We start from the raw sequence: 23,465 nt of genomic DNA, 5'->3' as shown, positions 1-23,465 counted from the left end.
TTAGTTCTCTTCTGCGATTTACTGCTCTCTGCCGTCTCAGTGTGGAGTCGGGATACATGACTATGGATTAATCTGTAAGTGGCGCAAAAAGACAAGATAAATACTGTTAGAATAATTAAAATTGGACACCCCACCAATTAGCAAAGTGAAGGATGTAGCAAAGTAAAACAGTGAGTTCCAATTAAGTTGGTGCAAGGTCGGTGTGAATAGCTACAGGTAGGGAGTGAACAGATAATTGGTAGCACACAGCTCCATAGAAGAACTCCCTAAATACCTTATACCGATAAGGCCGGTTCGGTGCCTCGGACAAGGTCAATGGCGCTGAGAAAGCAACATCTGAAAGAATTAATTAGGACTGGTTTGAACAGACCATGAGAACAAAGAACTCAGAAGGTGTGGGCAAAATTATAAAAGCACGTTGAACCCTGCGCTCGGGGTCTGTATCTCTCTGACTTGCATTGATTATTCTCTGAAAGCAGAAGTACAGAGGCCTGAGGAGAACCAAACCTTTTCTAAATAAATTTTGTTAGACTTGAGAACTTGGCTAGTTGATCATTTGTCACCCAAAACTCGATTTATCGGTTAATACCCAAAATATTAGCGAGTGGCGCTTGAAATGAGCATGCGGTCTGTAACTATGGTGATATTACGTCATCACGTCCTCACGTCATCACTTGACATTGGTAAGATGGCGGACGTAGTACGTACGGGTATTGTGTGCATACTGCGTACTTACGTACTGAAAGTACGTACATCTTTACCGGCCGAGTAGTGCATACTTCCTCCAATCTGGTACGTACTCAGTAAGTATGCGATTCCGGACGCAGCTATTGTGTTGTGTTCATTATTCATATAATTGCTTCAGTGTACCGATAGATGGCACTGTTGTAGTGGAGTAACTGTGATATGTGTAGGAAAAAAGAAAAAGTGAATAAGAGATGATGGCTGCTGCATAGTGTATGATGTGATGTTGTAGACGAGACTGTGTTTATTGATATTTGTTTGCCTTCTCAGTAAACTGTTCTTTGAGACTTCGGTGTAGCCTTTTTCATTCATAAGTCAATACCACATTTTGGCGACGAGTGGACCTACATATTTTTTTACTGAGTCAGCATGTCGGCAAACGTGCCTCCGCCTCTCCTGTTTTTGCCTTGCCCGGGAGACCCACAGATGCCTTTCGATACGTGGATGCGGATTTTCAACAACTATTTGGTGGCGATTAATGCAACCGGAAATGCGTGGCCTGATGTTCGCAAGAAAGCGACGCTACTTCATTGCCTCGGGGCCGAAGGTCAACGAATTTTCTACACATTGCCAGATACAGGTGACACCTTTTCCTCTGCTGTTGCTGCATTAAAGAAACAATTTACACCCAAAATTAATGTTGTTGTGGAAAGGCACACTTTCAGAAAACGAAGTCAAGCATCTCATGAGACTATTGCACAGTATATGGCTGCACTGCGTGACCTTGCTTCAAACTGTGGATTTGATGATAAAACAGATGAAATGATCCGTGACCAGCTAGTTGAGCACGTGGCTAACCCAAGCATCAGAGAGAGACTTTTGCTTGAACCAGATCTGACACTGGACAAAGCAGTTACATTTGCAATACAAGTAGAATCTGCTGTTCAACAAGCCAAAGCAATTTCAACAGATGGTAGGATCTCAGTACAGGCTGTTCAGCCCCGTCCACAGGACTCTAAAAAGAAGTACAAACGGTACACCCGTGGGGATAAATCCTCCAAAGCTTCTGCTTCCTCCTCTCGTACCTGTTTCAGGTGTGGCTCTGACAAACATCTGGCCAACTTCCCTCAGTGTCCTGCTGCCAAGGTAACCTGTAAGACTTGTCATAAAGTTGGACATTTTGCTTGTGTTTGTCGCTCATCTAAGACCACTGATGTGGGTGAGATACAGCTACCTTAACTGACTGTGCTATACTTAAAAGACCCTTACCATGCACCAGAGACACTTAAGTGTAAAATGTACCTGCTTCCCTTCCCTCTGAACATGACTTAGTAGTGGATACTGGCTCTGCAGTGTCTATTTTGCCACATCACATATATGCTCAGTACTTTAATAGTTCACCACTGCTTCCACCTGTTAATCGTTTAGTGACTTACACAGGAAAAATAATTCCAGTACTTGGCTGTCTGCAAGTCCAAGCTAGTAGAGGTGTTTCAACTGCCACAGTTACATTTTTTGTAGTAAAGAAGGGCACCCCTCTCCTAGGAAGAGATCTACTGGAATCATTAAATATTTGCATCAAAGGCAATACAGTCCTTCCTCCACCTGCTTCTCCTTCCACTGCTCCACCTGCTCCTGTGTTGACTACCGACGCTACTCCTGCTTCCTGCATTCCCGCTGCTCCTGACATTGGTTGCGCACGCAACTTTGTACATAAGGTAAAAGTTGACCCTACTGTGAAACCTGTACGTCAGAAACTACGACGCCTACCATTTGCCGTGAGGGCTTCCCTCTCAGCAGAATTGGACCGCTTGCTGAAAGCTGGCGTCATTCGCCTATCGTAGTCACAGGACGGAAAACTGGAGGAATACGTATGTGTGCAGATCTTCGTGAACCAAACAAAGCTGTAGTCACAGGTTCCTACCCCTTGCCTCATATCGAAGAATTATTTGCAAGTTTACAGGGTGCTAAGATGTTTTCTACAGTCGACCTGGCTAATGCATACTACCAGCTGCCCCTCCATGAAGACAGCAAAGACCACAGCATTTATTACACATGATGGTCTTTTTAGATTCTGTAGAGTTCCCTATGGCCTTGCTTCTGCTCCTTCAGCCTTTCAAAAAATGATGGCTGACATTCTTACAGGACTCCCTGGTGTCCAAAATTATTTGGATGACCTAATTATACAGGGGTTGGACAAAATAACTGAAACACCTGTCATTTTAGTGTGGGAGGTTTCATGGCTAAATTGGACCAGTCTGGTGGCCAATCTTCATTAATTGCACATTGCACCAGTAAGAGCAGAGTGTGAAGGTTCAATTAACAGGGTAAGAGCACAGTTTTGCTCAAAATATTGCAATGCACACAACATTATGGGTGACATACCAGAGTTCAAAAGAGGACAAATTGTTAGTGCACGTCTTGCTGGCGCATCTGTGACCAAGACAGGAAGTCTTTGTGATGTATCAAGAGCCACGGTATCCAGGGTAATGTCAGCATACCACCAAGAAGGACAAACCACATCCAACAGGATTAACTGTGGACTCAAGAGGAAGCTGTCTGAAAGGGATGTTCGGGTGCTAACCCGGATTGTATCCAAAAAACATAAAACCACGGCTGCCCAAATCACGGCAGAATTAAATGTGCACCTCAACTCTCCTGTTTCCACCAGAACTGTCCGTCGGGAGCTCCACAGGGTCAATATACACGGCCGGGCTGCTATAGCCAAACCTTTGGTCACTCGTGCCAATGCCAAACGTCGGTTTCAATGGTGCAAGGAGCGCAAATCTTTGGCTGTGGACAATGTGAAACATGTATTGTTCTCTGATGAGTCCACCTTTACTGTTTTCCCCACATCCGGGAGAGTTACGGTGTGGAGAAGCCCCAAAGAAGCGTACCACCCAGACTGTTGCATGCCCAGAGTGAAGCATGGGGGTGGATCAGTGATGGTTTGGGCTGCCATATCATGGCATTCCCTTGGCCCAATACTTGTGCTAGATGGGCGCGTCACTGCCAAGGACTACCGAACCATTCTGGAGAACCATGTGCATCCAATGGCGGTGCCGTGTATCAGGATGACAATGCACCAATACACACAGCAAGACTGGTGAAAGATTGATTTGATGAACATGAAAGTGAAGTTGAACATCTCCCATGGCCTGCACAGTCACCAGATCTAAATATTATTGAGCCACTTTGGGGTGTTTTGGAGAAGCGAGTCAGGAAACGTTTTCCTCCACCAGCATCACGTAGTGACCTGGCCACTATCCTGCAAGAAGAATGGCTTAAAATCCCTCTGACCACTGTGCAGGACTTGCACATATGTCATTTCCAAGACGAATTGACGCTGTATTGGCCTCAAAAGGAGGCCCTACACCATACTAATAAATTATTGTGGTCTAAAACCAGGTGTTTCAGTTATTTTGTCCAACCCCTGTATATGGTAGCACTCCTGTTGAACATGACAAAAATCTCAGAAGTGTCCTCCAAAAGCTGAAAGAAGCGGGACTGGTGCTCAATGACAATAAATGTCACTTCAGAAAACCCTCTTTACGCTTCTTAGGTCATATCATCACTACAGATGGCATCCTGCCTGACCAAGAGCATATTGATGCTGTCCTAAAAGCTCCTTCTCCTTCTGACATTGTTGCTCTACGATCTTTCCTAGGCCTTGTCTCTTGGTACTCATAGTTTCTGCCTAACTTTGCAACAGTTGTGGCTCCTATGCGTGCATGTGCCAGTGACAAGAATACCTTCACATGGACTCCCGCAGCACAGACCAGCTTTGAGGAAATTAAGCAACTCCTTGTGGCCAGTCCTGCACTTGCCTTATTCAACCCTTCTCTACGCTCTGTCATATCTACAGATGCTAGTGATTATGGACTTGGTGCTGTCTTTGCACAAGTACAGCTTGATGGCACTGAGAAGCCCGTAGCTTTTGCTTCTCGCACACTGACTGCAACAGAACGGAAATATTCTATTGTTGAAAAAGAAGCTCTCGCCTGCATGTGGGCTGCAGAAAAATGGAGAACATACCTCTGGGGACGTCGTTTCACTCTTCGTACAGACCACCAGGCACTAACAACACTGCTCAGCACAAAAGGTATTGGTCGAGCTGGAATGCGTGTTGCTCGATGGTCTGCACGCCTGCTCTGTTTCGACTACGATGTCATCTACCGACCCGGTTCCCAGAACTACACCGCTGATTGCCTCTCACGCCTTCCATTGCCTGTGCCTCCTGATTCCACTCTAGATGCAGAACCTGAGTTGGTGGCATAGATCTCTGCTGCACTGAGCTCCCTGCCAGTGACTGATTTTGATTCTGCCTGCTCCTCTTGTCCTGAACTGGCAACCCTACGCTCACAAATGGAAAGTGGATGGCCTCCCTCCATTAAGTCGGTGAGTGAATCATTGTCTCCATACTACAAAATAAGAGATGAGCTCTCAGTCAAGGACCACTACATCCTCAGAGGCTCGAGACTCATTGCTCCACTCTCCCTGCGGCACAAACTGATTACACTAGCACATGAGAGTCACCAAGGGATTGTCCGCACAAAACAACGCCTACGAGATCTCTACTGGTGGCCAAAAATTGACACACAAGTACAGTCCTGTATAGCTTCATGTACAGTCTGCCAGTTTAATGATAAAACAGCATGCACTCGTCCTGCTCCTTTGCAACCTGTCCCATTGCCTGATGGGCCATGGAAGAAACTTGGTCTGGACCATTCGAAACAGCTGTCCCTGCCTGCAGGTATGCAATTACATTGATAGACTATTACTCCAAGTGGCCTGAACTTGCCTTTTCACGAACTGCCACCACTGGGGATGTTATAGACTTCCTGACTTCTGTTTTCAGTCGTCATGGCAACCCAGAGAACGTTGTTACAGATAATGGACCACAATTCACATCGGCAGTTTTTTCTTCATTCCTGCATGACCGAGGCATATGGCATAGCAAAACGTCTGTCTACTACCCAGCTGCTAATGGTGCTATTGAGAGGTTCCATCGTGCCCTCAGAAGTTGCATCCAAACTGCAATCCAACAGTCACAGCCGTGGAAAGAAACTGTTATGAATTGGCTTCAAGTGTATCGTGCAACACCACATGATACAACTACAATCTCACCACATGAGCTCCTGTATGGCAGAAAGATGCGTACTAAACTGGACATCCTTCCCCTGCCATCCGCCATGTCTTCTTTGGACGTTTCTGCCCGTTATGCAGTTCAGAGACAACAATACAAAATGAAGCATTATACTGATGCCAAACGTGGTGCTCACATTCCTTCTTTTCGACCAGGGGAGAGGGTAAGGATAAAGAAGCCTTACCACGTCCCTAAAGCACATCCGAGATTCACTTCCCTAGCAACTGTGAAAAAGACAGTTGGCCCAAACTCTTTATTACTGAGTGATGGGAAGACTTGGAATGCGTCTTGCCTAGCTTCCTTTCCTTGTGTGGTTGGACAAGACTGTGATGCTTCAAGATCACAGAATGGTCATACTGATCATCGCACAGCTCACAAACAACCACGTGTTAAATACAAACCCAATTGGCTTAAGGACTATGTTACACTATAAGGGTATAAATTAATTTAAAAATAACTTGATTATTGCAGTCAAAAAATGGTTAACATGGTTCAAAACATTGTTGTTAATGTTCTACAGAAATTGTGGTTTAGCTTGGGAGTAAATTTAATTCCTCATTCATATACACTGTTTACTTGTTGATGTGCCTTATGTGAAGTTACTCTATTCCTCTTGTTTTATGCTAATGGCACCTTAAGAGATGATATTACTACTGAAGGAATTTACTTTTGTGATCTGTTCTGTACTATAAGCTCTTATTTTATATGGGAGTGTAATCTTTTACAGAGAGGGGAGATGTTGTGTTCATTATTCATATAATTGCTTCAGTGTACCGATAGATGGCACTGTTGTAGTGGAGTAACTGTGATATGTGTAGGAAAAAAGAAAAAGTGAATAAGAGATGATGGCTGCTGCATAGTGTATGATGTGATGTTGTAGACGAGACTGTGTTTATTGATATTTGTTTGCCTTCTCAGTAAACTGTTCTTTGAGACTTCGGTGTAGTCTTTTTCATTCATAAGTCAATACCACACATTGGAATGTACAAAAACTATTAACCTCTCCAGAACTGTGCATTAAACGCTTTTTTGAGGTTGTCTGATTCTGAAAATGCATGTTGTAATGTTTTTAATGAACAAAGTAAAACAATATACATTAAACCACTAACAATATACACAAAATCATTACAGAATTGTGCATTAAACGCTTTTTAGAGCTTGTCTGATTCTTTTTTTTTTTTAGTTTGTCTGATGATGAAAAAAGCATTGTAAATGTCATTTTTAATAATGGCATTGGAATGTACAAAAAGAATTAAACTATCCAGAACTGTGCATAAAATGTTTTATTGAGGTTGTCTAATTCTGAAAATGCACGTTGTAAGTAAGTAAGTAATTTATTTATAAAGCACATTTACAACCAAAGTGCTGTACATGTTGAAACATAAAACACACATATAAAACACAAAGTATAAAACAGTAGAACAACAGAAACGTAGACCATGACACTCATCCAGGAAACGCTAGATGGTAGAAGTGCGTTTTTAGTCTAGATTTAAAAACAGAAAAGGAGGAAGCGGCCCTGATGTCCAAAGGTAGACTGTTCCACAACCTCGGAGCAGCAACTGCAAAGGCTCGATCACCTTTGAGCTTTGACCGTGACCGTGGCACAGCCAAGAGCAATTGATCGGATGACCTAAGAGATCTAGGAGAACAATAGAAATGGAGCAAGTCTCTTATGTAAGATGGTGCCAATCCATATAAGGACTTAAAAACAAACAGAAGAACTTTAAATTGGATCCTGTAGCTTACAGGAAGCCAATGGAGAGATGCCAGGACCGGGGTAATGTGGTCAAACTTCTTTGTACCTGTGAGCAGACGTGCTGCTGCATTTTGGACTAGCTGTAACCGAGCTAATGAAGACTTACTTATACCCATATACAAACTGTTACAGTAGTCTAGGCGACATGAAATAAGTGCATGAATTACCTTTTCCAGGTCTTGTGGTGACAAAATTGATTTGATCTTAGCAATTGATCTAAGGTGAAAAAAGCTGCTTCTAACAACAGAGTTTATTTGTTTATCGAATTTCAGGTCAGAATCAAATATTACCCCAAGATTCTTTACCTGTGATTTCACATAGTCTGACAGTTCCCCAATGTTTTCTATTAAAGGATCTGTATATTTGGGAGAGCCAAAGAGAATAACTTCTGTTTTATCCTCATTCAGTTGAGGAAAACTATTTGCTAACCAACACTTAATCTCTTTCAAACATTCCTTCAGGCGTTTAAAAGAGCACAAATCGGTTGGACGCAGGGGGAGGTACAGCTGGGTATCGTCGGCATAACAATGAAATTGAATACCATACTTCCTGATGATTTTCCCCAAAGGAAGCATATATAAAGCAAACAGTACCGGCCCCAGGATAGATCCTTGAGGAACCCCACAGCCAATGGTAGAAACAGAAGAAAAGAAATTACCGACATGTACTGAGAAGGTCCTATTGCAAAGATAAGACTTAAACCAACTCAGTGCTGCCCCCCTAAGGCCAACCACATGCTCAAGACGTTGAATGAGCAAATTGTGGTCAACAGTATCAAAAGCGGCGGTAAGGTCTAATAAGACTAAAATAGCACACTTTCCTGCATCTGCAGCAAGCAGCAGGTCATTAGTCACCTTTAGGAGGGCTGATTCTGTACTATGAAAAGGTTTAAAACCAGACTGAAAAATTTCAAAGATGTCATTTTTTGTCAAATGAGCCCACAGCTGTGAAAGCACCACTTTCTCCAATACTTTAGAAAGGAAGGGTAGTTTTGAGATTGGTCGATAATTATTAAGTATAGAGATATTAAGATTATGTTTTTTAAGTAAGGGCTGCACAGCAGCATGCTTAAAACACACAGGAACAGTACCAGAAGATAGACAGGCATTTATTATAGTCAACAGAGTAGGACCAATTGTATTAAATGTTTCCATAAGGAGGGAAGTGGGGATAATATCACCAGGAGACGTTGTGCAAAAAACCACATCTTTCAATGCATAAAGAGAGATGGGCTCAAAAAGATAGAAGCTATCCGAACACCCCAAATTTGGATGGGGGTCATTATTAGAGGGTGTTATATTTAATTTGATTGTCTCAATTTTCCCCATGAAAAACTGCAAAAAATCCTCACAAATTTTAGAGGACTCGACAGGGTAACAAATTGGTGGATTTAGAACAGAGTTAATAGTAGTGAATAAAACTCTGGGTTTGTTACTGTGCCTAGATATAATATTTGAAAAATAGCTTTCTCTAGCCAGCCTAGTAGCTTCTTGAAAAGCAAACAGGCAGCTCTTTAAAATCTCAAAAGATATCTGAAGCCTGTCTTTCTTCCATTTCCGCTCTGCTTTCCGACACTCTTTTCTAAGGATGTGGATATTATCATTTACCCATGGCTGATTGGGTTTACCCTTAGCCCGCCTGGTTGTGAAGGGAGCCACAGAGTCATGGATTGATGAGCAGGTGGAGTTAAACATGGTGACCAATTCATCAGCAGTTGAATTAGATAAAGGAGGCACATTGCACTCTAGAGGGGACATCTTAAGAAAAGATTCTGAAAAAATGCTTGCTGTAGCAGAGTTTATAGGCCGATAACGACAGCTTGTAGCTCTGGTGCTGGTGGCTTGCATTGGCAATGTGATATTAAAAAATACTGATTTATGATCAGAAAACCCAACATCCTCGATTACAGTATTATTAATAGGAAAACCATAAGATAAAACAAGATCAAGAGTATGACCGAGACTATGAGTGGGACCACTGATTGACTGTACAAGGTTAAAAGATTCTATTAGGTGCATAAATTCACTGACCATAGGTTTGTTTGGGCAACAGACATGAATATTAAAATCCCCCAGAATTAAAAGTCTGTCTGCAGTAGGTATAATCCAAGCCAAGAAGTTAGAAAATTCATTGATAAAATTACCAACCACTTTAGGTGCTCTATATATAAGAGCACAAATCAGAGGATTACTACAATCCAGTTGTATAAGCTGCACTTTAAAACTAGTAAAATGTTCGACTGAAAGAGCTTCACATTTAAATCGGTTATTAAAAACCACAGCCACACCCCCTCCTCTACCAGTGGCTCTTGGACAGCTTAAAAAGGAACAGTCCGGAGGGCACAGTTCCAGTAGAGGGCTAAATTCGTCAACACTGAGCCATGTTTCAGTTAAAAATATAAAATCTAACTGATGATTTAAGAAGAAATCTTTCAGGATAAAAGTTTTGTTCGTGAGCGATCTCACATTGGCCAGTGCCAATTTCATCGGGGTGTATACAGCGGCCGAGCTCGGTTCCGGGACGAATTCTCGTAGGTTTGCGAGTACCGCTCCCTCTCTTCTACGGCGAAGTGGGCGTACCCGGACAGGCCAGCTGAGCGCCGATTTGTCAGGCTGAACACACCTGAGATGAACAGGTTTGAAATCTAATGAGTAGTCGCGGACAAGATCAGGTGCAAAGTCCACTCCGCGTTTCCCATCCCACTCCGTGGACAGCGTTGTCATTGAGACTAAACCGCTACTATTGTGCAAGGCAGCAGTGCTCTGAAGATGTGTTTGCGGAGCGGCAGTGCGCACGGCTGACCAGAAGGATGGAATAGCGTTACCGTTACGAAAATAAACAAGCTTTCTCCGGGAGCCCCTGTGAATATAACGAGGCCGGCGAAGGAGTCCAAGCTGTTTGATGACTAGAATACACGATGGAGTAGTGCAATTGTTGAACTTCATCAGCTGGTCAACGGAATAGTTCAACATTGTGCCGATCCCAGGAAAACTCATCCACCGTTCGCCACCAGCCGCAGACGCGATGTACAGTAGAAAGAACAAAAGTATCAAAGAACAAATGAAAGTATCAAAAGTAACATAAAAAGAAATAGAGCCACAAAATGTGTAAAAAGATGAAAACGAAAAACGATAAAAATACAATAAAATACGATAAAATACGGTAACGGTAGCGGCAGCCAAATGCGCCAGCGTCCACCATTACCATGTTGTAATGTTTTTAATGAACAAAGTAAAAAAATATACATTAAACCACTAACAATATACACAAAATCATTACAGAATTGTGCATTAAACGCTTTTTAGAGCTTGTCTGATTCTTTTTTTTTTTAGTTTGTCTGATGATGAAAAAAGCATTGTAAATGTCATTTTTAATAATGGCATTGGAATGTACAAAAATAATTAAACTCTCCAGAACTGTGCATAAAACGTTTTATTGAGGTTGTCTAATTCTGAAAATGCACGTTGTAAAAACGTGCAACAAAAATTAAAAACTTTGTTGTTTTTAATGAACAAAGTAAAAAAATATACATTAAACCACTAACAATATACACAAAATCATTACAGAATTGTGCATTAAACGCTTTTTAGAGCTTGTCTGATTCTTTTTTTTTTTAGTTTGTCTGATGATGAAAAAAGCATTGTAAATGTCATTTTTAATAATGGCATTGGAATGTACAAAAAGAATTAAACTCTCCAGAACTGTGCATAAAACGTTTTATTGAGGTTGTCTAATTCTGAAAATGCACATTGTAATGTTTTTAATGAACAAAGTAAAAAAATATACATTAAACCAGTAACAATATACACAAAATCATTACAGAATTGTGCATTAAACGCTTTTTAGAGCTTGTCTGATTCTTTTTTTTTTTTAGTTTGTCTGATGATGAAAAAAGCATTGTAAATGTCATTTTTAATAATGGCATTGGAATGTACAAAAAGAATTAAACTCTCCAGAACTGTGCATAAAACATTTTATTGAGGTTGTCTAATTCTGAAAATGCACGTTGTAATGTTACAATGAACAACAGGCACGTGCACAGACATTGTTGGGGACAGGTGCTCAAGCCAAAAAAAAGGGCACCTATCGCCAAAATTATTAATAAAATTAAAAAAAAAACAGTAGGATATTTAACTTATATATTTATTTTCACAATCAGTACACATCTAATCAAATAACTAAAATTATCAAATTGCATAAATAAATGAAAAACAGGCAAAAACAAGGCCATATTGTGCACACTTTTTAATAACCAAACAATATATTAAATAATCATCAAAAATAGCTGAACCCACTTTGGGTATTTAATGTTACTATGCCAATAAAATAAAATAAACAGCTAAATAACATTTTCCTATTTATTCATAATTTTTTTGTATGCTGTTCTATATCATAGAGCATTATATTTAGCCTCTACATATATTAGTTTGTAATGTTAATTACCTAGCAAAATTATTCCTCATTTGTAAACCTCAACTGTTGAAGTGGCCAGTGATAGCTCAGTGTTTAAGGTACTAGACTAGTAAACAGAAGGTTGCCGGTTCAAGTCCCACCACCACCAAGTTGCCACTGTTGGGTCCCTGAGCAAGGCCCTTAACTCTCAATTGCTCATCGTGCTCCGCTCATTGTGTAAGTCGCTTTGGATAAAAGTGTCTGCTAAAAATGTAAATGTAAGTATAAATGTTTGCATGAAAATAACTCCTTGACTAAAAGGAGTTTAGTGACTTTTCCTGCACAGTGTTCTGGCCAGGATGCTGTAATTATAAAATATTGTATGTTTGTATCTATTTTCAACACTTTACTGTGGGAGCTACTTGACATTCTCCTGCAAAATATTTGTGCTCATGCTTTTTTTTTCTTCAGGCTTTCACATCAAAATGGGTAAGATTTTAAATGAAGCAAAACTAGTGAACTTGTCTAATTTGTAAAACAGTTAAACACTTTTGGGGGGAATTGATGACAGAGAGGGTAATTTTTATTTTTAAATATTGATGAATGTAGAAAAAAATTGGGCTCCAGCAAAAAGGGCACTTTTATCATCCAGGGCAAAAGGGCAGGTGCTTGAGCACCACTAGGGGTCTATCTGTGCACGTGCCTGATGAACAAAGTAATAAAATTATACAAAAACACTGAAACCACTCCGGAAATGTGCTTGGCTTGGCTGACGCTATTCAATGTCACTATCAACAAAGTATAAGAAATGTACATAAACACAACCTACCGATCTGACGCCGAGATGCTCCTTTTAATGTCACTATCATCAAAGTAAAAGGAATGTTCAAAACCAGTGAAACACTAAGAACTAAATTCTATGAGCTTGTCTGATACTGAAATGCATTTTGACATGTCACTAAATGTTTCAAAACACTGAAACACTACAGAACTGTGCTCAAATGACTTTTTTAATCACGTCTGATGCTTTAAATGCATTGTTGAATGTCATTATCAACAAAGTTTTATGATTGTAAAAAACACTAAACGACTCCAAAACTGTGCTTAAAACTATTCTCTAAACTTGTCTGATGCTGAATATGCATGTTGATTTGTCACTATAAACAAAAAATAAATATCTTCAAAAACAATGATACACTACAGAACTGTGCTCAAAGTGCTTCTATGAGCTAGACTGACGCTGAAAATTAATAATAATAATAATAATAATAATAAGTTACATTTTTATAGCGCCTTTCACAGACCCAAGGACGCTTTACAAGGCAATATCAAAAAAAAGTAGTGGAGGAGGAAGAAAAATATGCATTAAAGAGAAAGAGGAAAAGGAAGAGCAGTTCCGAAGAGATTGAGGAAGTGAAAAAAGGACCTCCCTCCCAAAGTGGAGAGTCTGGTGCATGGGACAACAAGTAAATTATAACAAGAAGACCCAAGAGAGCGAGAGGGAGTGTAAGAGGTCAGCAGTTCTCTGAGGTAGGGTGGAGCAAGGTTATGCAAGGCTTTGAAAGTAAGTAGTAAAATTTTAAACTTTATCCGGGACGAGACTGGCAGCCAATGTAACTAAAAAAGAATGGGGGTGATGTGAGCTGAACGCTTAGTGTGGGTAAGAACTCTAGCCGCAGAGTTCTGAATGTACTTTGACAATAGATGTTTAGGGCTTTTGTATAGATTTTACAGGGAGATCAACAAAAAGGTCTTCTTTATCGGTCAGGAACGGTCGAAGATGAGCAATGTTACATAAATGAAAGTATCCTGTCTTAGTGAGGAACTTGATATGCAGATCAAAATTAAGTGATGAGTCGAATAAAACACCAAGATTCCTAACAACAGGTGCAGGCTTAACGAGCAGGCCATCAATACTAGCTGAAAAATTGGATGACTGTCAATAGATGTTTAGGGCCAACCAGTAAGACTTTTTTCCGTTTTGTCCGTATTTAGCATAAGAAAGTTATTGTGCATCCAGAGCTTTAAATCAGAAATACAGTTAGTTAATTCAGTTCTAAGCCGGCTGGGAGGGGAAACTGAGGATGTATGTGTACTGAGATATAACTGAATATCGTCAGCATAAGAATTAAAATTTAGGCCATGGGTACAAATGATCTGGCCAAGGGGTAAAATGTAAATTAAGAAAAGTAGGGGTCCAAGAACTGAGCCCTGCGGGATGCTACATGTAACAGTAAAAGTGGAGGACTTCTGTGAACCTAATGTGATGAACTGCTGCAAGATACGACCTGAACCACTGTAAAGCTGTGTCAGTGTTAGAGAGAAAGCGAGAAATGAGAACTGTTAACAGTATCAAAAGCTGCACTTAAGTCGAGGAGAAGGAGAATATTGAGAGAACCACTATCAGCAGACTGGAGAAGATCATTAACTACTCGCAGAAGAGCTGTTTCAGTACTGTGGTGAGTACGGAAACCCGACTGAAATGGCTCATAGAGAGCATTATCACTCAGAAATGTCTGGAGTTGGGAAGCAACCACTCTTTCCATTACTTTAGCTAAGAATGGAAGGTGTGAGATGGGTCTGTAATTAGAAAGTGAAGTCGGGTCCAATTCAGGTTTCTTAAGTATAGGAGTAACTGCAGCAGTTTTAAGGGCACAACCAGAAGAGAGACATGAATTTATCACTGTAACAATTGAGATGTTAATTACAGATGAACAGGCCTTAAGTAGAGGGGTGGGAGCAGGGTCAAGCTGACAGGAGGAAGCATTAGACTTAGTGATGAGTTCAGAGACAGAGAAAGTGTCAGCAGGTGTGAAACAAGTTAGCTTTGTGTCCAAAGTAAAAGGAGTAAAAGGAGAGTCAGTAAAGACGAATGACTGAGAAGTAGAAGGAAAGAGACTATAGATCTGATTAATTTTCTTTACAAAAAAATGTAGAAAGTCCTGACATTGCTCAGCTGAATGGGGGCACGCTGATACAGCAGGATGGAGAAGTTTGTTAACAGTTCGGAAGAGAGTTTTTGGCCTAGACTTAGCATTATTAATGATGGAGGAGTAGTAGTTAGAGCGGGCAGTATTAAGGGCATCCCTATATTTGTGGGTGTGTTTACTGTACTGTAGAGAGTGGACAGTTAGGTCAGTTTTTTTTATACAGGCGCTCAAGGCGCCGACCAATGGCCTTCAGCACCCTTAGTTCAGGGGTAAAACACGGACAAGAGCGAGTGGTAGGGAGAAGTCTGTTCTTAAAAGGGGCAAAATCATTAAGTAGTCCAGAGATTCATTATAAAGAGAAACCATACTCTCAGGGGATGATAGGTTATGTAAGTCAGACAGGGTTATGTAAGTCAGACAGACTGAAGAGAAGCAGCAAACAGATAAAGATTGACAGACCTAATATCACGATAGACAACAGGGATTTTTCCACAGGGGGAAGGAGTAGAAGTATGAAAACTACATTCAATGAGCTTATGGTCAGAAATACCAGAAACTGAACCAGAGACAGAGATATCATTCAAACCAGTAGAACAGAGTAAATCAAGAGTATGACCATGAGTATGAGTTGGAAAGTCAACATGCTGCAACAGGTTAAAACACTCTAAAGCTGAAATGAACTCAGATGTAAAAGAGCATTTAGTATCAACATGGATATTAAAGTCATCAAGCACAATTATGACAGAGCAAAGAGATGAGATGATTGTAAGAAAATCATTAAGTTCAGACAAGAAATTTGCAGCAGGTTTGGGAGGGCGATAAACTAACAGAAGTAGTAAAGGTGAGGAGGAGACAACCTTTAAAGCAATATATTCAAAGGTTGTGGTATTGAATAGTGAAAGTTCTTTAACTGTCAAACCAGAAGCCACAGCCAGACCACCTCCTCTCCCTTTCAGTCGGGGTTTTGAGAGATAACTGTAGCCTGGGGGTGTCAACATGTTTAAATTTAAATAGTCACCAGGTTGTTGCCAGGTTTCAGAAAGAAAAAACATATCCACTTTACTTTTTTCTGGATGATGGGGTCATTGATTAACAAGGCTTTATTGGTTATGGATCGCGCGTTAAGATGGGCGAGGTTAAAGTAGCGACAGCTTGGGAGGGAAGTTTCAACCAGTTTTGAAAGTGGACGAAGATGGCCATGATTTACTCCACGGATGGCTTTAGTGTCACACCGGCGAGCACGATTATATGTCCATGTAGTCGAGAACCGCGCATCAGAGCCATCATAGCCATAACTAAACGAGAATGCTCTTTTTAAACGGTGGATGTAACGTGGACCTTGTGTTTAAGTCGATGTGTTTAAGTTCAGACCGTGAGTATTTAAACATTGCCAGAGCGTAAAAAATAAAAAAATGCACAGCACAACTCTAGGCCAACAACAAAAACTCTTTTATATGACATTTAACAAAGTTTTAGAAAAAACACTTCAGAAGTTGTCTGACTGAAAAGGCATTATTCAATTACAATATCATCAACTTAATAGGAATTTAAAAAATGACTAAAAGACTACAGAAATGGGCTAAACGAGATTCGTTGAGCTTTTCTGAAGTTGAAACTAGATTTTGTGAAGTCACTTTTAACAAAGTATTAGGCTAGTAGAAAAAACACTAACTCCAAAACTTTGTTTTCAAGCACTTCTTTGAGCTTGTCTGATACTGAAATGCATTTTGATATTTCCCTGTGAATGAAAAACTCACAATGTTCAAAAACAGTAAAACACCACAGAACTAATGGCTCTTCTGAGCTTGTCTGATGATGAAAAAAGCATTGTAAATGTCATTATCAGTAAAGTCATTGGAATGTACAAAAAACTATTAACCTCTCCAGAACTGTGCATGAAACGATTTTTTGAGGTCTGATTCTGTAAATTCATGTTGTAATGTTTCAATGAAAAAAAGAGTAACAAAATTTAAAAAAACACCAAAACAGAACTGTGCAGTACACGCTTCTTAAAGGTAAATTCAATGAGCTTGTCTGATACTGAAATGCATTCAATTACAATATCATCAACGTAATAGCAATGGAAAAAAACACTAAAACACTGAAACAAAGTAGTAAAAATATACGAAAAGACACTAAACCACTACAGAAATGTGCAGTACACGCTTTTAATAGCTTGTCCGATGGTTTTATGAGTTTGTCTGATGATGAAAAAATTATTGTAAATGTCATTATCATTAAAGTCATTGGAATGTACAAAAACAATTAAACTCTCCAGAACTGTGCATGAAACGCTTTTTTGAGGTTGTCTGATTCTGAAAATGCATGTTGTGATGTTTCAATGAACAAAGTAATAAAAAATACAAAAACACTAAAAATGAACTGTGCAATACAAGCTTGTTAAAGCTTGTCTGATGGTTTTCTGAGTTTGTCTAATGATGAAACAAGCATTGTAAATGTCATTTTTAATAATGGCATTGGAATGTACAAAAACCATTAACCTCTGCATGAAACGCGAGCTCTTTTAATCACGTCTGATGCTTTAAATGCATTGTTAAATGTAATTATCAACAAAGTATTATGATTGTAAAAACACTAAATGACTCCAATACGGTGCTTAAAACTATTCTCTAAAGTTGTCTGATGCTGAATATGCATTTTGATTTGTCACTATAAACGAAAAAATAAATGTCTTCAAAAACAATGACACACTACAGAACTGTGCTCAAAGCGCTTCTGTGAGCTAGACTGAGGCTGAAAATGAATTATATGACATTTAGCGTAGTTTAAGAAAAAACACTTCACACAGAAGTGTTCTTAATGCTTAATGTTCTTAATGCTTCCTTGTGCTTGTCTGACTGAAAAGGCATTACAAAATCATCAACGTAATAGGAATGTATAAAAAGACTGAAACACTACAGAACTGGGCTAAACGAGATTCGTTGAGCTTTTCTGACGTTGAAAATAGATTTTGTAAAGTCACTTTTAACAAAGTATTAGGCATGTAGAAAAAAACCCTAATTCCAAAACTTTGTTTTCAAGCACTTCTTTGAGCTTGTCTGATACTGAAATGTATTTTGATATGTCTCTATGAACGAAAAACTCAGAATGTTCAAAAACAGTGAAACGCACTAGAACCATGCTGAAATTGCTTTTCTGAGTTTGTCTGATGATGAAAAAAGCATTGTAAATGTCATTATCAGTAAAGTCATTGGAATGTACAAAAACTATTAACCTCTCCAGAATAGTGCATGAAACGCTTTTTTGAGGTTGTCTGTTTCTGAAAATGCATGTTGTAATGTTTTAATGAACAAAGTTATAAAAATATACAAAAACAATACAATCTGACGTTGAAAATGCTCATTTTAATGTCACTATCATGAAAGTAAAAGGAATGTTCAAAGTGATACACTAAGAACTGAATTATATGACAATACAGACAAGTATTATATGAACTGAATTATATGAGCTTGTAATTGAATGCATTGAATGATATGCATTCAAATACAATATCATCAACAAATAGGAATGTAAAAAAAGGCTGAAACACTACAGAACTAGCCAAAACGAGATTCGTTGAGCTTTTCTCACGTTGAAACTAGATTTTGTGAAGTCACTTTTAACAAAGTATTAGGCATGTAGAACAAACACTAACTCCAAAATTTTGTTTTCAAGCACTTCTTTGAGCTTGTCTGATACTGAAATGCATTTTGATATGTCCCTATGAAGGAAAAACTCACAATTTTCAAAAACAGTAAAACACCCCAGAACCATGCTCAAATGGCGTTTCTGAGTTTGTGTGATGATGAAAAAAGCATTGTAAATGTCATTATCAGTAAAGTCATTGGAATGTACAAAAACTATTAACCTCTCCAGAACTGTCCATAAAACGTTTTTTTAGGTTGTCTGATTCTGAAAATGCATGTTGTAATATTTCAATGAAAAAAGTAATAAAAAACACTAAACCATGACAGAACTGTGCATTAAACGCTTTTTAGAGCTTGTTTGATGCTTTTCTGAGTTTGTCTGATGAATGATGAAAAAAACATTGTAAATGTAATTTTTATTAATGGCATTTGAATGTACAAAAACTATTAAACTCACCAGAACTGTGCATAAAACGCTTGTTTGAGGTTTTCTGATTTCTGAAAATGCACTGTAATGTTACAATGAACTAAGTAATACAATTATACAAAAACACTAAACCACTACAGAACTGTGCTAAACATACGTATTTGGACTTGGCTGACGCTATTCAATGTCACTATCAACAAAGTATAAGAAATGTACATAAACACTGAAACACTCCAGCACTATGCCAATCGGTTTGTCTGACGCTGAAAATGCTCCTTTAAATGTCACTATCATCAAAGTAAAAGGAATGTTCAAAACCAGTGAAACACTAAGAACTAAATTCTATGAGCTTGACTGATACTGAAATGCATTCATATACAATATCATCAACGTAATAGGAATGGAAAAAAAGACTGAAACACTACAAAACTGGGCTAAACAAGATTCTTTGAGCTTTTTGTGTAGTCACGTTTAAATAAGTTTTAGGCATGTAGATAACACACTAACTCCAAAACTTTGTTTTCAAGCACGTCTTTGAGCTTGTCTGATACTGAAATGCATTTTGATATGTCCCTATGAACGAAAAACTCAGAATGTTCAGAAACAGTAAAACACCCCAGAACCATGCTCAAATGGCTTTTCTGAGCTTATCTGATGATGAAAAAAGCATTGTAAAAATCATTTCAGTAAAGTCATTGGAATGTACAAAAACTATTAACCTCTCCAGAACTATCTGGAGTCACTATCATCAAAATGTCACTATCATCAAAATAAAAGGAATGTTCAAAACCAGTGAAACAATAAGAACTAAATTCTATGATCTAGTCTTGCACTGAAATGCATTTTGACATGTCACTATATACGAACATTTCAAAATGTTTCAAAACACTAATACTACAGAAGTGTGCTCAAAAGGCTTTTTTAATCTCGTCTGATGCTTTAAATGCATTGTTGAATGTCATTATCAACAAAGTATTATGATTGTAAAAAGCACTAAACGACTCCAGAACTGTGCTTCTCAATTCTCACAATTCTCTAAACTTGTCTGATGGTGAATATGCATTTTGATTTGTCACTACAGTAATCCCTCCTCGATCGCGGGGGTTGCGTTCCAGAACCCTCCGCGAAAGGTGAAAATCCGCGAAGTAAAAACCATGTGTTTATATGGTTATTTTTATAACCCGATTCCATTGGCTTTAGCATATAGCATCTTGTCATTAAAACCAATGGATTGAGGTAGCACACCATGCTAACGTCAATATAACATTTCCCTTCATGTAACGATAACAGTTACATTTCCTGACAAGCCCAAACTTGCAAATAAAAACACTCAAGTGTCATGCAACGTGGCATTTTCAGGGTCTCTAACAATTAATACCCCTCGCCCCGGAACACACTGCCCAAGGACCTCTACGTCCAACTCAATGTAGCCTATGTAAGGAATTTCTGACCCATTTGCTGCCTTAAGTCTTAACCATTTACAATCTTTCGCTAACAAATGTGAAAAATGTTGAGAAAAGAACCACTCCGTAATAGTGGTAACCATCGACCCTGTGTCCACCAGACAAGGGGCACACACCCCTCCCATGGATACACGCAAAACCGGACACTTTCCAATCAACTGATCATAGGAATGAACTGAGCCAAAAACCTCCATTCCCAGTGTGTGGCTCTGCACACTGGGGACCTCTAGTTTTCCGGATGACTAGGGGACTCATGGGTTACATGAGCGAGTAGGCTATCGCCGCCTGAAGAGGGACCAAACTGACAATACCGAGCTATATGCCCTGGTTTGTCACACCTTAAACAAATGGGTTGCCCATCAGCAGTGCGTCTAAAGCGACCACCCCTAGATGAGACGGCCGGCCTTCGGTCACCAGCGTGGGGGCTCAAACGTCCAACTAGCGTATCTAATTGGGCTTGTTGCTTCAACACCATACTCTTCAATTCAGCCAGTTCAGAGGGTTGAGCGATGGTGGCCTCACACAAAGAAGAAAAGGGAGGCTCGCTACTGCGTGACAAGGTACGCTGTCCCCGGTCACGACCAGAGTGTCCCTCCTCCACCCACCGAATAGCTTCACTTCGCACGTCTAAAAGAGACGCTTTGTCATTAGTACGAATGAACCTCTTAAGTTCCCTCCGTAAAGCAGGATCCCGGACGTTTTCACAAAACTGGTCCCTTAAAACTACCTCTGGGTCACCCAGGGAATTACTTTTACATTGTTTTATCCGATCTATTAGTTCCATTAATACATGAGAGAACTCAAATAAAGATTCCCCCTCCCGCTGCTTTCGATCAAAAAACCATTGCTGCCAGTACACATAAGATTTAGTACACCTATACACTTCCTTTAACACCCTTATCATCTCAACAGGATTTTCTTTAACATCAGAAGACCTATATTTGATTTCATTGCGGGCTTCCCCCTCTAGATGGTCATAAAGGAACAGAGCTCTATCCGAGTCCGACATATGCCTCGACCTGATACAACTCTGTACCTCATCTGCCCATTCCTCTACAGAGCGGGCACCACCTACTGCTGAACCCGAAAATTTGGGGCATTTTCTCTCGCGGGGCAAGTAGAACGCCTGTTCCCGACGTGCAGGCTGAGCACCACTTTCAACATTTTCCCCAGTACCTCTAGAGCTACTCGCAGACAGTCTTTCGTTTTCGCTTTGAAGACGTCCTACTCGCTCCCGTAGCCTCTGCAGCTCCTCCTCCATCGGTAGCCTTTCCGGGTGAGGTATCCTCTCTAGAATGCCAGCTGCTGTTCTCTCCTCAGAAAAAAAATAATAATAAAAAAAAACACAAACGCTAAAACTGCTCCAACTGTCCAATAGACCTTACCATTCAAACAAACTGACAGTAACAATGAACTAGGAACGGTCGATCCTGCCGACAACGCCAAAATGTGGCGGTCGCACCTCTATATCACGATACAAACCCGACAACGCCACCCCTTGGTTTAGACCTAGAGCAAAGGGGAGCTCTGACTTAATGAATGCACAGACACAGATTGAAAGTACATACAATATTTCCTTTATTACAGTTTAAGATTTTACACGTCACTGTCAGTTTATTCCTTTAAAAGAGATAGCTAAAACGTAATTATCTACGGGTTGGTCAGGCATTAACAAAGTTGGGGGACTAACCCCAAAGCGCTCAGCTTAACACACGTGTATAAGAGCAAATCAAAGGACTAAAATCGGTTTGGCACTTCCAAATCACTGCAAGCGTTACACAACAATATTAATCACTCTGTGACCACAGCACACAAGTTAATTATTTAGTTCCCCCACAAATGTAGTCCTGACCAAGACCCACTATAGTTAGATATTTTAATGTTAAAAACTATTTTGTTGGAGCAGCAAAGAAAAAAAGGAAAAAGAAAAAAACCAGAGAGAGAACAGCAACTAGCACTCAATATACTGCCACCTTCCAGTCCTCCGTGTTCCTGGTCGGCAACCGGCGGATGCAACCGTCCCCCTGGACTCGTCCGTAAACACACACCCCAACGCCGTGCCGCGTGGCTCACAAAATGTGCCGTCTTCTCGAGCACGCTGCTCCTAGCTCCCTTAGCTTAGCAGCCAGCCGGTACAAACACTCCATGGACCCCAAAGGCGCCCGCCTAAATGCCTTCCCCAAATCATTAGGGCAGCTACCTCATTGCCTGTTCCGCCCCGCAATAATTAGAGATGCATTACACCTGCTACATAAACAAAGTAATAAAATTATACAAAAACACTGAAACCACTCCGGAACTGTGTTTTGTCCGGAAACGTATTTGGGCTTGGCTGATGCTATTCAATGTCACTATCAACAAAGTATAAGAAATGTACATAAACACTCCAGCACTGTGCCAATCGGTTTGTCTGACGCTGAAAATGCTCCTTTTAATGTCACTATCATCAAAATAAAAGGAATGTTCAAAACCAGTGAAACACTAAGAACTAAATTCTATAAGCTTGTCTGGTACTGAAATGCATTTTCCCATGTCACTGTATACACAAATTTCAAAATGTTTTAAAACACTAAAACTACAGAAGTGTGCTCAATGGGCTTTTTTAATCTCGTCTTATGCTTTAAATGAATTGTTGAATGTCATTATCAACAAAATATTATGATTGTAAAAAACACTAAACGACTCCAAAACTGTGCTTAAAACTATTCTCTAAACTTGTCTGATGGTGAATATGCATGTTGATTTGTCACTATAAACGAAAAAATAAATATCTTCAAAAACAATGATACTACAGAACTGTGCTCAAAGCGCTTCTATGAGCTCGAGTGACGCTGAAAATGAATTATATGACGCTTTGCAAAGTTTTAGAGAAAACATTTCAGAAGTGTTCTTAATGCACTTCCTTGAGCTTGTCTGACTGAAAAAGCATTATGCAATTACAAAATCATCAACGTAATAGGAATATAGAAAATTATTAAACACTACAGAACTGGGCTAAACGAGATTGGTTGAGCTTT

The 23,465-nt window shown here is 39.7% G+C and overlaps 1 long non-coding RNA gene across 1 annotated transcript; it reads right to left on the bottom strand.

Moving 5' to 3' along the window:
- On the bottom strand, positions 1 to 22,536 carry LOC134310402 (uncharacterized). Its single transcript, XR_010011300.1, has 3 exons — positions 22,422 to 22,536; positions 21,625 to 21,957; positions 1 to 72 (listed from the first exon to the last, which is right to left on the bottom strand). It is a non-coding gene; the product is annotated as an uncharacterized LOC134310402 (long non-coding RNA).
- Positions 22,537 to 23,465: the final 929 nt, after the last annotated feature.

The sequence above is a fragment of the Trichomycterus rosablanca genome, chromosome 3 (genome assembly GCF_030014385.1).
Source record: "Trichomycterus rosablanca isolate fTriRos1 chromosome 3, fTriRos1.hap1, whole genome shotgun sequence".
NCBI classification, from domain to species: Eukaryota; Metazoa; Chordata; class Actinopteri; order Siluriformes; family Trichomycteridae; genus Trichomycterus; species Trichomycterus rosablanca.
Note: the sequence above shows the minus strand (reverse complement) of the source record. Positions and strands in the feature narration are given on the sequence as shown.